General features: G+C 41.3%; 1 protein-coding gene across 2 annotated transcripts in view; it reads left to right on the top strand.

Annotated features, from left to right (window-relative positions):
• NRG3 (neuregulin 3) overlaps nucleotides 1-18,694 on the top strand; it is a 599,640-nt gene that overhangs the window by 218,452 nt on the left and 362,494 nt on the right. The window lies entirely within an intron of this gene.

The raw sequence follows: 18,694 nt of genomic DNA on the forward strand, positions 1-18,694 counted from the left end.
TAACAAAGGCAACAGTAAAAAAATATTGGGTTTCTGTCGTGATGGACTCTTGTGACAAGCCGATTGACAGATGATGGAAGCAATTAGCTTCCTCCCATAATTGGGGCTTACCAGGGGTTGTGACTCTAAATATATACCTTCTTCCCTGGCTTCAGCTGATAAGGAGCATAAGGGCTAAGACGTTTGCCTAAGATGCAATACAGCACAGGTTCGAATCCCAGTAAGGGTATGGCTAGCTGATGAGAGCTAAATAGCTTGAAATAGATCTATACTAGTCTCCCTTTATTTATCAGCACAAATAAAACACATTATATATATATATATATATATATATATATATATATATATATATATATATATATATATATATATATAATATTTATATCTATATAATATTTATATCTATATCTATATGTATGTGCGCACACACACACACACACAAACATATATATATATATATATATATATATATATATATATATATATATATATATATATATATATATATATATATATATACTTAAAGTCACAACCCCTGGTATGCCCAAGTATGGGAGGAAGGTCACACTTCCACTCTCTGTCATTAGGCTCGTCACAAGAGTCCATCTAGACAGAAACCCAATATTTTTTACTGTTGCCTTTTTTGTTACATTTGTTATATGTTGGTCTGTCCGATGTATGTGGCGGGGCAAGTAGTGCATGGGATTTCATATACTCCTTGATTTTCTAATTCAATTTTGTCTTTGGGGTTTCTTAGGATGGTGGATGGTGGATTGAATTAGAAAATCAAGGAGTATATGAAATCCCATGCACTACTTGCCCCGCCACATACATCGGACAGACCAACAGAAGAATAAGTGCACGCATTGAAGAACACAAAAATGCAATCAAAAAAGAAGAACCAACTTCTTCCCTGGTCCAACACCTCAAAGCCACAGGACATAAAATTGACTTCAATAAGACAAGAACCATCGCCAAGGCCGAACACTTCAACAACCGTATAATCAGGGAAGCAATCGAAATAGAAAAACACCCACATAGCATGAACAGGCGAGACGACACCTCCCGCCTGCCAGCCCTTTGGAAACCCGCCCTCATCAACAAACGAATCCCAAACATGAAGAATGAGACCAGGCCCACACTCACAATAGCCACACAGAACACTACCAAAAAACATCCACAAAGAAAACAACCAAAAACACAAACTGATGAGGAGGCACGACCCAGAACCAGAAGCCAGACTGCTAAAGCACAATCAGCCTCTTCAAAACCCCTCCTACCCTCACAGGAAACACAACCCCCCAAACAATCAGAACAGAACACCCATCCACCAAATAAAGACACACATCCACCTAATCAAGACACACCCAAGCCCCCATTCAATCAGTTTTAATCCCCTACTGGCAGTTAAAACTTAATCCCCTACTGGCAGTTAAAATTTAATCCCCTACCAGCAGTTATAAGGAACAAAACAGCCAAGATCCCACACTACTCCTGGAAACACCAAACCTGAAGTAGTCAGCAGCAGTTTTTATTTGTGCTGATAAATAAATAAATAAAAACACAAATATAACAAAGGCAACAGTAAAAATATTGGGTTTCTGTCGTGATGGACTCTTGTGATGAGCCGATTGAAGAGGATGGAAGCAGTTAGCTTCCTCCCATAATTGGGGCTTACCAGGGGTTGTGACACTAAATATATATATATATATATATATATATATATATATATATATATGTATGTATGTATGTATGTATGTATGTATGTATGTATGTATGTATGTATTGAAAGAAAAAGTTCAGCATTAACAAAAAATAAGCAGGGAAAAGTATTTTAAAAATAGAAGAAAGTTCAGGAGAGGGATGAAGTAAATGAATGCAGAGGCAAGAATAGTGAAAAAAGAAAGATGGAAAAAGAATGACTTCTGACTTACTTTGGTATAGATATGTTAGACAAAGAGTTCAAAATTACTGATTTATTGTTCAAGTCTCTACACAGGAATCTAGATAAGTAAACCTAGATAAGGTTCAGTGGCTTTCAAGGAGGGATGAACTTCATCCTCTTGTGACTATGTAGAGAGTCTAAATGGATTCCCTGTTTGACTCCTTCCCTGGTTCTGCCAGGAATGAAGAGGTGGCTAAGATGCTAAGCTGGTCGATCAGAAAGATCAGCAGTTCAGTGGTTCAAATCCCTAGCGCCGCGTAATGGAGTGATCTCCCATTACTTTTCCCAGTTTCTGCCAACCTAGCAGTTCGAAAGCATGTAAAAAATGCAATAGAAAAATAGGGACCATTTTGGTGGGAAGGTAACAGTGTTCCATGTGCTTTTGGCATTTAGTCATGCCAGCCACATGACCACAGACACGTCCTTGGGCAGCGCTTGCTCTTCGGTTTTGAAAAGAAGATGAGCGCTGCCCCCTAGAGTTTGGAACAACTAGCACATAAGTTCAAAGGGAACCTTTACCTTTACCTTACTGGTTCTGCCCGTCTCTCTTCTACAGATATAGTTAAAGAATATACACCAAACTCTTAGTCTCATAACATTTGTCTACTTTATTTCCATAGTTATAATATAATCCCAATCCTCAAATCATTAGATCAACTTCCCACTTTTTTCAGTTTCTTGCAAAAAGTCCAAAAGTGGTTTCCATGTAATAATAAAGGTTGTCAAAGTCTTTTCTTTCAATGAGGCTGTGAATTTTGCCATCTTGCTTTACCATCCATTCTTCTATTGTAAGTCCATGCAATTTTTAAGCAAATCCTTCTCTTTTCCTTTTGATAAGAGTTGGATGAAGTATGAGCTACAAGTTTCTCCTCTGATGAAATTGTAACCAACCTATAAATGTTAAATCAAGGAACAAAGATATGTTGTACACAACTACTTTAAGGTATCTACAAGAGGTCCTAGAATAACAAAAGATTCTAGAAATCATTATAGAAACACTCAGTTCAGAGGTAGACCTTTCTTTCAAAGGAAAAGAAAGAAAGCAAATAGGTCTCCACCCAAATGAATTTTTTTACAATATATTGGTTTTAGAAGGAAAATAGTTCACTTGCTGTTAATAAAGAGCCAGTTTGGTCTCATGGCTAAGGCATCAGTCTAGAAGTGAATAGATGGTGAGTTCTAATCCTGCTTTAGCCATGAAAGTGCTTCTGACTTTGAACCAATCACCAGGGGACAGTGAGTTCTAGTCGCACCTTAAGTATGAAAGTCTGCTGGGTGATATTGGACCAATAGTAGGTAAGTTGATACTCCAATTGATACGAATGAGGTCCGGTTATGCCTGTAACCATGGTAGGAATCCAGAGCCCCCCTCCCCAGTGTAGTTGTGGATGTAAACTTGATCCCCTACACTAAAGTGTCTAATTTTGCTGGTCGAATCTGGGGGTGTCGTGGCAGAGTAGTTTGGGTGTAGCTGGTCTAAGAGCGATCTTAGCCGGTGACCAATTAGAAGCTCAGAGGGGCTTCTCCTGCTGGTAGCACTTGGTGTGATGTGCTGAATGAGGAGGAATAGATCCACCCATGTTTGCCAATCTCCTGGCCCCATCCTAGATAGCAGATCACATTATTCTCTCTGCCTGTCCATTGATGGCCATATGGAATGGAGCTACCAGGGCATGCTTGATTCCCTGCACTGCTAAGAAGGTTTTGAATTGCATGGCCATAAATTGGGGCCCGTTGTCCAACACCAAGACATGGGGCAGGCTGTGGTTGGAGAAAAGTCTCTGTAGTGCCTTGGTGACTGCTTCTGCTGTGGTAGTGGCCATGAGGACTATCTCTAACCATTTCAAGTAGGCGTCCACAACTACCATGAATACTTGGCCGTGAACGGGGCCAGCAAAGTCAATGTGCACCCTACACCATGGTGTTTGAGGTCACTCCCACTCCTTAGAGGGCACCTCTGCGGGAGTTGGTCTGGACTCCTAGCATGGTGTGCAGGTAGCCACTCAATCTCCCTATCCATGTTAGGCCACCACACATAACTCCTGGCCAAAGATTTCATCCGGGCAATTCTTGGATGCTCCAGAATTCACAGTTTGATTGGAACAATGACCTGGTCCCCCCACAGCAAGCAACCATTAACAACAGACAGTTTGTCCCTTTTAGCAAAAAAACATTTTAAACTCTGGCTCAACCAGGCCCTTGGGCCACCCCCTCCACACCCAGTTCAAAGCCTGTCTAGGAGTCCAGTCTTTTGCTGAGTGGTGGGCGACCTCACTGGAGGAAACAGGACCAGCCACAATGCAGTCTATGAACAGAACTGGTGTCTCAGAGGTTGGATCGGCAAGCAGTTCTGGTGCCAGGTCAGTGAATGAGGTGGTAGCTGTACGCCATGAGGAAAATAGTCCAACGAGTCATACACTGTGACAGCGAAGCAGGGGTAGGCTGGTCCCCAGCCAGAAAACCCAAAAGTGACTTATGGTCCATGATGATCTCAAAATCACAGCCATACAAATACTCATGGAACCATTTTATGCCAGCTACCGCAGCCAGAGCCTCATGGTCCAGTTGGCTGTAGTTCCACTAGGCAGCTGACAGAGTCCTTGAGTAGTAGGCGATGGGCACCTTGGTTCCATGCAGTGGCTGAGGACAGCCCCAACGCCAAACGGGGAAGCGTCACAAGTCAGCACAAGTGGCAGAGTACGGTTGTACTGGAACGTGTCCGCTGACAGCAGTTTTTTCACCCCAGCTTCAGCTCTGCCCCAGGGCCATGTTGCCTTTTTGCTGAGGAGCCTATGCAAGAGCTAAGCAACCGTGGCTTTCTGTTTAAGAAAGATGTTGTAGAAATTAAGGAGTCTGAGGAACACCTGGAGCTTGGTCTGATTGCAAGGTGTGGGGGTGTTCTGGATTTCCTTAATTTTTTGTGGGGTGAATTCCAGAGCCATCAATGAGGTACCCCAGGAATTCAACCCTTGGCACATTAATTTGACATTTCCCTTTTTTAAGATGGAGACCTTTTTCACTAATTCTGGTCAAAACAGCCTTAAGTTGTTTGAAAAGTTGCTCCTTATTTGCAGCCGCTACCAAAATGTTGCCAAAATAGAGGACGACTCCTGGTATCCCCTGAAAAAGTCATTCCATGATGCTTTGGAACAGTCCAGGAGCAATACTAACCCCGAATTGGAGCTGAGTGTATTTAAAAACACCCCTATGTGTCACAAAGGTTTGGGTCTCCACCATGGCACCATCTACAGGCAACTATTGGTATGCCTGCACCATATCTAGTTTAGCGAAAACTTTTCTGCAGCCTAGCAAATGTAGTAAGTGCTGTACAATGGGCACAGGATAAGCGCTTTGTTGTAAAGCTTTATTTATTGTGCACTTATAATCCGCACAGATTCGGACTGACCCATCCGGCTTGATCGGGTCACAAGAAGGGTTTCCCAGCATGCATGATCTACCAGCTCTCGGATTCCCTGGCCAATTAATTTGTCCAATTCAAGATCGATTTTGTGGCGGAGAGAGAAAGGGACTCTCCTGGGTTTTAGCCTAATAGGGGCTATGTTGAGATCCAAATTAAAAGAAATTGGGGTCCCCACATGCTTACCTAGACCAGTGCCGAAGATGTCCTCAAACTCTTTAAGGAATTCCTCAGTGTTTTCGTCATGAATGGCGTTGATTCTGGTCACCCCAAGGCCCAGAGATTCAAACCAGTCTAAGCCTAGGAGGCTCTGCAGGGCTCCACCGACTACTGTCACAGGAAGCAGTCCATTGAAAGATATGAATTGCACTCAGAAAGTGCCTTGTCCCAGAACAGGGATTCAGTTCCCCTGGTTTTTCAGATCTCTGCTCAGGCGTAGGTCTGGAACCCTCAGTTTGTGCCTCCTCAAGTTGGGGACAGCCTTCTTTAGTGTAGCCCAGGATATAATGGTCAGTGATGACACTGTGTCAATCTCCATGGAACATGGAGACCCCTCAAGGAGGATTGTGACTTTCAGTTTTTGGCCTACGTCATGCAGGCTTGACTGATGATGGTCTGGAATGTTGCTCTGGGTTCTGCCCCTTGCTGCTTTGGTCATGGTTGCCATGTCCCTTGTCTCTGCAATTTCAGGCATGCAGGTTGGCTCCTTGGTTGTCTGGGTGCTGCGAGGGATTTGCTCCTGCAAACTCTGGCAATTGCCCCTTTCATTTGCAGCACTGGCAGATGGCGTCCCGGAAATGGCAAACTGATCTCTGGTGGTTTCCTCCACAGCCAGCACAAGATGGGAAATGTGATTCAAATTTCCACGCCAATTCTTTTTGGTCAGTGCGCATGCAATAGATGTCATCATCGCTGTCTGAGACTTCTGACTCTGTAGTCTTGCAATGCACCCCTGTAGTTTTGTGCATGCTCTTTGGTCTGCTTTGTCTCTGTAGGGTTTCTGTCAACTTGGTTGAGGACTCGGTAGCCCTGGCTTCGTCCAGGGTGATCTGTAGAGGGAGGTTGGTTTTGGTGAGCAACCTCCTATGTAAACTAATGTCCCGAACACCACATATAATTTGGTCTAGCAAGAGTTTGTCTAAGTCTCTGACCTCACAGTAGGCCACAGCCTTTCACAGTGCGGCAACATATTGGTTGATTCTTTCCCCTTCCTTCTGGTTGCTGAGGTTGAATTCATGCCTCCGCACGTATTTAAACAGTCTGGGAGCATAGTGTGTCCACAGCATCTGTTGTAGGACCAACCAAGCGACCGAATGGAGTGGCATTGGTTCGGGCGAATATTTAGCTGTGTCGAACACCTCTGGTCCGCAGTAGCTCATTGATTTCTTCCAGCCTTTGGACAGGCCCAGGAGGTCATTGGCTTCAAAGAAGCATTCGAACCTCATCATGTAGGATTCCCAGTGCTCAGTGGCTGGGTCGTACGGAGCTGTTGGAGAATGCATAGTCATCTTATCTTGGCAAGTGGATTTGAATTTGTCACTTCCAATCCTACCTTCATCGCCAGTGTTAGATTGGGTAATGGATAGGCGCACACAGGATTAATGGTAACAACAGCTCTTTATTGAGTACAAGTGAGAACAATCCAGCGAAGTTTGAGTCTGACAGCAGCCCTTTTATAGGGAGCTATCAGACCCTTCAACGAATAGGATTAAACCTCTGTTCCCGCCAGAACAGAGAACCTTGATGGAAACCACTGTAGTTAGAACTAATATCTAACACACACACACACACACACACACACACACACACACACACACACACACTATATGCAGGTCTTGGCATATTCAGGTCTTTTCCCATGTAAGATTGAGAGTATTTTGGTGACATTTCGAAGAGCACTCCACCCCAACCCCCAAATATTTATAGAAAGACGGCAGCTCCAATCATGCTTTGCTTGCACAAGCACGAAGCCAAAGGCACCAGCCTGAAGATGGCAAGTGGGACCTCATTGAAACGTCGCCAAGATACTCCCAATCTTACACGGGAAAAGACTCAAATACGCCAAGATCTGCATACCTCGTTGAAATGTTGCCAAGATACTCCCAATCTTACATGGGAAAAGACTCAAATACGCCAAGATCTGCATACCTGTACTCGTGAAAATCTATGAAAACACACATATACATACATACATAAATACATGCACGCAAACACGCGCGCGCGCACACACACACCTTATATAAGGATTCTAGGAGATTCACAGCAATCCAGAAAAACTCTGCTAGAAGCAAAATCTCGCCCCCACCCCTCCAGACACCAGGTCAAACCATATGCAACTCAACCCCCATCCTAGCTGAATGCTTGGGGGAAGAGCCTGGTTAAGGCTAAATGAATAGAGATCCCTCCAGATATCAGATAGGAAGTTGTCCCAAAGGGCGGCGGGGTGGTGGTGGTGCATGGAGAAAGCATGAGCCCTCTGGGGTCTCATCAAGGAGGCAGAGTTTGACGGAGGGCACCTGGAGCAGAGCCGCCTTATCCAACCTATTCCAATGGGCAGGAAGAGGCTGCCCTGCCAGTAAGCTGGCCCTCTTTTAAAGTAAAGCTATTCTTCTTTTTATTTTGGGATTCAGATATAAAAGAGCCAAATATCCAGGAAAACGATAAAAGGAATCAAAGTAACTGCTTTCTTTTCCTTTTCTTTTCCTGTTTTTTTTTAAAGCATAAAATGAATGAGGCACCAATATCCCTATGTGAAAGTATTTTTGACAACAATGCTGCTTGGTTCCATATTCCCATACTATTAGGATGTCAGAATGATAGATGCTCCAGTGAATAATAATTCTTTTGACATTCTCCCCAAGATGAGGGAACCAGCAGAGAGTTGGAATTATGTTATTTATCTCTATCTTTCGTTCCACGAAGCCCTGCATCCTGACCTAATTCTCTTGTCTTTCTAGAGTAACAGGAAAATACAATGAGGTTATTAGTTTTAGCAATTTTCCCCCCAGTTTAGCACTTCTCTGGAATTTGATTGCATGCCCAGGTATCTTTGAATGACGAGTACCAACACAACAAGGGTGGAAAATATATCAACATTTATTTAAAAGTATGTTCCTCTCAAAACGGCAGGGCTTATTTCCAGATAAAGCTGTCTGTAATTATTCTAGAGAGGGAATAAGCTGTTCGAAATGACTACTGTGCCTGCTATGTATATTTTCCCCTCTAATCCTCATGGTGTTTGATGACATATATTCTTCGGGCATGTTATGATGTCTGCTTTCCATGCTCACTTTCCCATATTTGGGAAGCAGAAAAGTAAAGACGGAAACTTTAAAATCACTGAAAAACCTAAAACATATTTACAGGTGATCCTTGACTTGTGACCACAGTTGATCCCAAAATGTGCATTGTTAAGCAAGACAGTTGTTAAATGAATTTCACCCCTTTTTATTATCTTTCTTGTCACTGTTATTAAGTGAATCCCTGCATTTTTAAGTTAGTCACATGGTTGATAAGTGAATCAATAAGTGAAGGTCAGAAAAGGCAATCTATCATGTGACCCCCTCCCCCCCAGGACACTGCAACCGTCATATAGTTGCCAAACCTCTTTTTCCAGTAATGTTGTAACCTTGAACGGTCACTAAATGAACTTGTAAGTTGAGGACTACTGGTATCTGTAATTACTTTAGAGTTTGGGATGCTCTAAATCTCCTCCCTCCCCCCTGTCCTTTTGACTGTATTTGTATCAAGGCCAACACAGTTGGGGAAGATCAAAGCAGCAAAAACAATAGAAAATTTGGTAGGGTATCTTTAACGCCCTCTGGGTATAAATGTAGAATTAAAGGTAAAGATAAAGGTTCTCCTCACACATATGTTCTAGTCATTCCTGACTTTAGGGGGTGGTGCTCATCTCCATTTCTAAGCCAAAGAGCCAGCACTGTCCGAACACGTCTCCATGGTCATGTGGCCGGCATGACTCAATGCCCAAAGCGCACGGAACGCTGTTACCTTCCCACCAAAGGTGGTTCCTGTTTCTCTACTTGCATTTTAGGTGCTTTCGAACTGCTAGGTTGGCAGAAGCTTGGACAAGTAATGGGAGCTCACTCCATTACGCGGCACTAGGAATTCGAATCACCGAATTGCCAACCTTTCTGATCAACAAACTCAGCGCCTTAGCCCCTGAGCCACCGCATCCCTTAGAATTATGTACAGTGCAATAGGAATCTCTCATGCTGCTTTGCAGTCTCTGACAACGTATTGAAATATATACTTCCTGCTTGTCTCCTCATCTAGGCCAAGTTGCCATTTAGGACAGCAGCTGCCAATTGATTGGACTTCCACATCTTAATTGTTTATCTCTGTGGATTTTTTCTCTCCAGAGTTCCTACAATCTTTCATTGCCTTTAACTTGAAAGAAAAAAAGTAGCAAAAGGCAAAAGGTATATATTTTTATTAGATTTAACCTAGTACGGTCCTTTTCTCCCATATTTTTCCCCTGCTAAGCCAAACTTGATTCTTTTTTGTCATCCAGGGAGTATCTTCAGCTTCAAGATATTCTTGAGATGTTATTCAAAGCAGTTGGTAGGGAGGAAATAGCTGTTTTCCAAAAGTTATTGATAAAGAAGGAGATTTGATAAGTGGTAGCATCAGATAAGAAAAACAAAGATGACCAATTTACATTGCTTCATGTTCCTATCTGCTACTGTCTTTTGCTGGCATTTTAACTTTGAGCAGATGTAGAAATAGATGTTCTAGGACATAAAAAAGCACAGTTGCCTTAGCTATCTGATGTGTTGTGTCACATTTTGAGAACTTCACTGTTTCAGCAACGATGATCCTAGAGGGATAGTACTGTTAGTTGTCATGACCAAACTGATTATTCAGTTTTTATATTTCTTTTAACTCCAGTTTTAGAAAAAAATATCAAAACCCTAGGGGGAAGTCATAGAGACAACAGTGTAGTCTATATTGCTCTTGATCTAATGTTGTTGTTCAATCACTGGGTCATGTCTGACTTTTCACATCTCCATGGACCACAGCACTCCAGCCTTCCCCCCCATCCTTCCATCTCCTGTAATTTCTCCAAATTCATGTTCTTTCTGTCAATGACACTATTTAACCATCTCCTCCTCGTCCCCCTCTCCTTTTCCCTTGTATTTGGGCTTCATGACCTAATATCTTCTTACAATATTTCATGGGTAATTGTTATCTATTCTCACTAGAATCTATCCCATTGTGGTTTCTCTTTCCTATGCCACGTAGTACCTCCTGGGTCCTGTTCCATTTGTGTATCACAAGGTTCAAGAAACATGTTTCTTGGACTTTAAGCTAAGCCAACTAGGTTTAAACATAATGCTCACTCAAGGGAGCTATAGACATGGCTCGTGGCTGAGAAGATAGCTGGTGATGCATTGAACATAAGTGGGAGGGAGAGTCTCCGCAAGAAGAAGAATTAAACCAAGGTAACTCTGAGGGTTGCCTTCATAGTGAAATATCAAGGACATTAATATTGATAAAGAAACATGGCAGCCATCCAGCCTCACCACTCAAAGGCAATGTTAATGCTCATGGGTTATAAAATATTTACTTCCTCCTTTTTTGAAAGGTAGAAATTCAAGGTATATTCCCTATGTTTTGAATCTCTTCACCATGAATTTTAAAGTGGCAGGTCTGCAAAATTTTGGAAAGAGAGACGGGGCAGGCAATAAAATTCATCTTCAGTGCCACTTGGCCAACAAATGAAGAAGAAACAAAGCATCCCTTCCATTCCAGTTGGATTGGTGTACATATAATAGTTCTTAAGTTGTCCCTAATTGCAAAGCCAATCTGCTATTTCCCTTGAGAGGTGAAACAAAATTAAGTAATCTTTGCAACTATAGGAAGTCCCAAAGGTGCTTTTTCCAAAAGGCAACTAGACTTTCTAGGGTTTTTTAAAAATGTTTTGCTTCTCATCCAAGATGCTTCTTCAGTCCTAATGCATGGGTGGGCTGACAAGCTTCAAAGACATCTAGTTATAGGGAGGTTTTTATACTAATGTATTAATATAAATAGTGATCATAAATAATAAATGTATTATTATTATTTTTAGCTCTGTTGTACGCCACTCAGAATTGTTTGTGAAATGGGTGGCTATTTATATTGGCTGAAGAAATACATAAGAAAGACATTTAGAAAGATTTAGGTATGTTTCATTTATACGTTGACTACTTGGAAATCATGGAAAGATATATTTGAGATGAAATTATACAGAATAATGGGTTAAATTATGGGAGGTAAGAGTATCTATGACGAAATGCAGAATATCAATAAGAACAACGCTACAATAAAATGACTTTCCCAGAATATGTTCCTTCATTTACTGAAAGTCTTATATACAGCCTGTCAAAATAAAGATTTCCCCAGACAGCTTTTAAAGTATCTTTAATAATATTTTAAAACCAATCCATATCGCTAAAGCAGCAGCTAACAACTAAATAGAAGATTACACATCAATGCTTTAAAAAAAAAAACAGTTTGAAAAGTGAATCCATCATTGTAACCAAAAATAGGTTGAAAACATAAATCGAAGTTGCTAAATGTACTTTTCTGAAAGAATTGTGCAAAAAGAGTTGACACTCACAATGTCTTCTGCCAATAAGTTGTGAAAGAAGGAAATATTTAAATATTTTCAAGAACATGGTAAAAATGAACTTCCTTCAATATTCCAGATTTTGTCCTTTGTCGCTCATGATGAAGCATGAAACAAAAATTGGAAGAAAAAAAGAGAAAGGGTGCTTGTAGCCCTGAATGTGTATTTTTCACACATTTCAAAGGTGCAAAATATAAATTACATGCAAGAAGACATCCAAACCCCACATGAACTTTATGTGAAGAAACTATAGAAGATTGGTGCAATTTTCCAAAGACTGTAGACGAAACTAAGCGTCATATTTCAGTTGAGTTTCTTTTTGTATTTCTGTTCTTCAGTTTCTTCTTGTTGTTTTTTTGGAGAAAAGTTAAATTTCTTATAGAATTAACCAAAGTGACAATCCCACATATATATGTTAGGAATTTATATTTCAATTGCTTAATTAAAGTTGTCGTTTCATTCTCCTAAAAGTGAGTGTCAGCCAGCCAGTTGTTCCTAGTCAAAGTCCTTTTCTCTGTGGAGCCAAGACCTTTTCTTTCCTAGGAAATGAACAGAGTGTCAGGGTTCCAAATAGCATCCCAAAGTAAATCAGAGTCTGAGGCAAAAGATTCCTCAAAGTTCCATTTTATTAGAGATGTCATCTTGGCACATCTGGGAAACCCCAAATCTAAAAGCTTCCAGGTTTTCCCCACCCAGTTGAAAGTTCAAGATTTTGCCCCTACACCCGCAAGTCCATCACATTGTCCAATCTCCCACTGCCACATTGGCAGTTTCCACCTATCCAGTTCCAGCCAGGTATGACCTTGGCTTTCTAGAAAGAATGTTATTATGGCTACATATCACCAAACTCCATATAATCCCCCCTCCCATTTTCCCACAATAGTAGAAATTGTGGCAGGCATGAAGTCCAAAGGAAAACATGGCTTACAGACCTGACACAGAGGCAGCCCTGACCTTGAGTTGGTTTAATCAACCCAAGTGGCCACAAAGAGGTTACAGGAAGCCCTCAACTTACAACCATTTGTTTAGTGACCGTTATAACAGCACTGGGAAAAAAAGACTTATAAGTCATTTAGTATGACTTTTTCATCCTTATGACTGTTGCATCATCTCTGCAGTCACATAAACAAAATTTGGATGCTTGGCAACTGGCATATATTTATGATGGTTGCAATCATAAATAGGTGCCCAGCAAAGGCAACGGGGAAGCCAGATCCATTTTACAACTGCCTTACTAGCTTAACAACTGCAGTGATTCACTTCACAATGGCGACAAGAAGGGCTGTAAAAATGGGGCAAAGCTCACTTAATAACTGTCTCACTTAGCGACATAAACTTCAGTTGTGACCATAAGTGGAAGGTTACCTGAGATCCAAGGACAGAATACGTAGGTAAAGTTGTACTGGTTCTCATGTGACTCTTCCTCAGTTCCCTTCTATGGATTTGTGCCATTTTGAACTTCATTAAGAAATTTGCATAGAGATGGATAAATAAATACAAGAGGAAATTGTTCACATTTTGCTGCTGCTAAAAATGTGGTCATTTGTATTCAGTGATAAACTGATATGTTTGTGTCTCTAGTGGTAAATGCACACAGCTGTAACATGTGAAGTGTTATTCTCTAGGTATGTTTTCAGACTTGTGCTTTTCCCCCCCCCTAATGGGGAAAACACACCTTCTGTTTATGTTAGCACAATTTCCTCCTTAAATGTTTGTTTCATATTGAAGGGGAGGACTGAGAACCAAGATTAATATTTATGGGCTGAATAATGGAGATACGTCAGTCATTCAGTATCAGGGATCAGTTCTCATATTGTGTTTTAATATTACAAAGTGTTAGTACAGTGGTGTGAATCACGTTTGCACGTCAAGTAGAAAAAGGGAATTTGAGTGTGACAATTGTAGCTTGGATTCCTGTTGATATCAGAAGTCAGTTAGATCCGCTTTGGTTTGGGGGTTAAGGCACCAGAAATGGAGACGATGAGTGACATTATCATATATTGGGGTCTTCCAATATCTGAGGGGCTGCCACAAAGTAAAGGGGGTCACTTTTTTCCAAAACACCTGAAGGTACATGAAGAAGCAAAGGATGGAAACTAACCAAGGAGAGAAGCAATCTGGAACTAAGAAGAAATTTCCTGGCAGTGAGGACAATCAACCAATGGAAAGGCTTCCCTTCAGAAGTTGTAGGTGCTCCAACACTGGACGTTTTTAAGAAGAGTTTGGACAGCCATTTCTCTGGAATGATCTAGAGTCTCCTGTTTGAAAATGGGATTGGACTAGAAGACCTCTAAGGTCCCTGCCAATTCTGATATTCTGACTGTGAGTTCTATCCCACCTTAGCCAGGAAAGCCAGCAGGGTCACTTTGGGCCAATCACCAGGAAACTGTGAGTTCTAGTCCCACCTTAGTCCCCCAAAAGCCAGCTGGATGACTTGGGGCTAATTACTCTCTCTCAGCCCAACTTGCCTCACAGGATTGTTGTGAGAAAACAGGAAGAGAAAGGGATGTTGGGTATGTTCATTGTAAAAATAACAAAGGTGGGATAAAGGTAAATAAATAAAATAAGCATGCATGAAGCATAGATATTTTATTTATTTATCCTACTTTTGTTATTTTCAGGTGAAAAATTAATGATAACCAGGTCAGATTTGCTTGTTCCACTTTACTCTCCTCACAGGGGTGTCATTGTGGCGGGAAATGGGGGGGGGGAATTAGGAAGATGTGTTGGATATATTTACCACCTTGAGTTATTTGTACACATAATAAAAAGGGCAGATACATAAAAATAAGTCATGAAGCTGCTTCTCCCCACCACTTTGAGGAAGGAAAAATTTAATTCCTGTAAAACAGGAAAACCATCTCCTTCTCTTTTCCTGCACCAAGATGGAAGATTATTAGATGAGCTGATTGTTGCAAAAAGGAAAAGCTGAATATCAATTATTTTAAAACAAAGACTTTTGGAGGAAGAAATATATAGATGGGCATTTACCCATCCAGTGCAGCAATGTCCCTCTATAAATATGGAGAGAGAGAGAGAGAGAAAGAAGAGGAGAGAGAGAGAGAGAGAGAGAGGGAGGGAGGGAGGGGGAGAGGGAGGGAGAGAGAGAGAGAGAGAGAGATTTCTCAAGCTCCTTGGGGCTGAGATTTGCTTCAAAACTGAATTTCCTGAAGTGGACCATTGGGCTCCTGAACAACTGGAAGAAAAACCATCTAGTAAAAAGAAAAGGCAACCAAGAGAGCAACATGCAAACAAAAGCAAATAAAAGACTCCCAGAAGCAAAACAAATTAAAGTTTCATTTGTGTGCATTGTTTAATGAACTGTTAAATTGGTCACACCCACCTAGTCACATGACCTAGCCATGCCCACCCAGCCCATTCGCATCCCCCCCAACAGTCTGAGGGACCATGAATTGGCCCCCTGTTTAAAATATTTGAGGACCCCTGACATAAAGTTTTGCTTGTGGTGAGTCCTTTCTATGGAAGGGAGAGAGAAGAGATTGCTCAAAAAATAGCATTAAGCTCTCTATAAAAGCCATGCTGGAGGGGAGAGAGAGCTGGGCAGGGTGTGGACCTAAAGCAGCTAGAAGGGGAATTTTCTCTAGCAATACTCACAGGGTGCAGTCATTGGAATAGCAGTGGGAAAGAGTGGAGTAGTGATGAGGAGGGAGTAATAGCTGTGAAGACTTCTGTCTGTGAGTATGTGTGTCTGTGTCTGTGTGTGTGTGTGTGTACACGTATGTGTAGGGGCCTGTGGTGTTATTGGCTCTTTTGTGTTTGGAGTCCACTGAGTGGGGGTCTGATTAAAAGGACCCATGAGAAAGTAGTGGAAGAAGTGGGATATTCATTTAAGAAAGTGGAATATCCAAAACAGGATGGCAACTGCATACGTGGAATTGGCTTAAACTCAAAGAGTCTCTTTGTTTGTTTCATTATTTGTAAGCTCTATACACCATCCATCTTACCTTAAGATAGCTTGTAGGGCTGTAAGGTGGCTTGCAATCATACAAGATAAAAATGCTATAAATTAAAAACATAAATAAGTAAGTTAGAGCTTACTAAACACCCCATGAGAAAAAAGAAGCCTCAGCTGCAAAAGGAAGGGAGTTTGGCCCTTGCAGAGCTCAGACGTTGCCGGAAAAGCCAACCTCCTGACTTCAGATAGGCCTCTTGCCAGCCCTACTACCAGGCCTAAAGTACCTGCACCACCCAAATAGACGTAGAAAAGGCAGAAGGGAGAGAGGCCCCCTTAGAGACTACGGCATTTAAAGAGGCGGTTGCAGGGGTGGGTTCCTGCCAGTTCTAACCTCTTCTATAGAAGAGGTTCCACAAATCAACAGTACCATTTAGAACCGATTCCAGCTCCCTCCCCCCGCCCATCCGCACATCATCAAGATGAAGAGCGAGAGGAGGAATTTTGGGAGTTGAAGTCCACAAGTTTAAAGCTGTCAAAGTTGAACACCCCTGGGGGTTTTTTTCTAAAGGGTTCGGGGTGCAAGGGTCTTGTAACTTGAGAGCTTCAAGACTTGCATGCTTCAAATGCCAGAGTTTTTGAGCCAACATTTTGGTTGCTAAGCAAGAGCGTTGTTAAGTGAGTTTCACCACATTTTACAAGTTGGCCACTCCCACCCGGTCACATGGTCGGCAAGTCACTCCCACCCGGTCACATGGCCAGAAAGCCACTCCCACAAAGCAGGCCACACCTACAGAAGAGGTTCTAAAAATTTTTGAAACCCACCACTGGGCGGCTGTCAATTTCTAACATGACATAAGTAGACCTTGACTTACAACAGTTCATTTAGTGAGTGACCTATATTACAACGGCACTAAAAAAAGTGACTCATGACCGTTTTTCACACAACCATTGCAACATCTCTAGATGATCAAAATCCAGATGCTCGGCAGTTGGCTCGTACTTAAGACAGTTGCAGTGTCCTGGAGCCACGAGATTCCCTCTGGCAACCTACTGACAAGCAAAGTCTGGGGAATGACAGATCTGACACTTACTTAGTTGCTTACTTAGCATCTGCGGTGGTCGCAAAATGGGTCATGATTTGATCAACAACTGTCAGTTGTGGTCATAAGTTGAGGATTACCTGTATTCACTCTATGGATTCATTCACATTTTCTTCCTAGTGAGGGCTATAGGAGCTACACCATACACTATAAGGTTAAGAATTAAATACTAGCACACAAACATATTTCAAGCTAAGATTTTTTTCCATATCCGTTTTCTACACCACTCGGAAGAGGCCACAATGGTTGAGGTCCCTCCCCCCCCCAAGTAACTGAAGGTAATTTGAGGATGAGCATTACTTATGAACTACCCAGTCATCCTATTTTTTTGTTTCTAGTTTTATTTAGTTCATTAGCTCAAATCTGCTCTGAGCACATTTCATGGAGAAAAGAAATGATATCTATCCATCCATCACCACAAGAAGCCACATTCATCGCCATTAATAGTGAAAAGCTGGTTCTAAGGACTCATAAAAGAATAAAGGAAAATGGTTTCAATGCATTTCAGGTTCATTTGTTCCTCTGTCTTTTTCCACTTTATGAAGCATGGCTTAGAATAAGGTGCTGGCAATTTCACTTTCTTAATAAATAATTTTTATTGTATTTTAATGCTTAATCTTTTGCTGATCTCCAGGAGATGTTGTTGACTTCACTGCATTATAGTGAGTTCTAAAGAATTTTGCAATCCCTGCTCATCTCCCAAAATAGCTTCCAAAATTTGGAATAATTTCTTATGGGCAGGAGCCAGATTCCTATCCGCTCCCTTTCTCCAGCGATATCACAGAATAGCTGTGGGCTCCTTGGTGCTCTCTGAACTTGGTGGTTTTTTTTGCAGACATTTTCATTACTAGACTAGGTAACATCTTCGTAGTTTGATAATACAACGTCTGCAAGAAAAACACCAAACTCAGAGTGCACCAGGGACCCCACATTTCAACCGTGAACTGCAATATTCTCTTCTATTGTTAGAATATCTATATCTATATCTATATCTATATCTATATCTATATCTATATCTATATCTATATCTATATCTATATCTATATCTATATCTATATCTATATCTATATCTATATCTATATATCTATATATCTATATATCTATATATCTATATATCTATATATACATCTACATCTACATCTATATATCTATATATCTATATCTATATATCTAGACTCAAATCAGCCAGAAGTCTCACTGGAGGTTCTTAAGAAGAGCCTGGATAGCCACTTCTCTGGGTCTCTTGCTTAAGCAAGGGGTTGGACTAGAAGACCTCCAATGTCCCTTCCAACTCTATTGTTCTATGTTCTACGATGCTTCAAGAAACATCATTGAGCCTGTACTAGGAACTATGATCAGAGAAAATAAGAATCTCCTATTTCTTTCCATAGACCTGGGGGTATATCCTTAATAGAAATGCATCTCATGCCAAACCAATCTTATTTCATTCTTCAATGTAGTGACTAAATTAGTAGACCAGCGAAAAACTGTGCACATAATATACTTAGACTCCAGCAGAGCATTTGACAAAGTAGCCCACAACTTACTTCTTGGTAAGGTAGAAAAAAGTGGGATAGATAGCGTCACAATCAGATGGATTTGTAACTGGCTGGCATCTCCAACTACAGTAATTATTTTGAAGTTTAGAGCTGACGAATGCTGTAATTTCCATCACCACTCAACCCTC

The sequence above is a fragment of the Thamnophis elegans genome, chromosome 15 (genome assembly GCF_009769535.1).
Source record: "Thamnophis elegans isolate rThaEle1 chromosome 15, rThaEle1.pri, whole genome shotgun sequence".
NCBI lineage: Eukaryota > Metazoa > Chordata > Lepidosauria > Squamata > Colubridae > Thamnophis > Thamnophis elegans.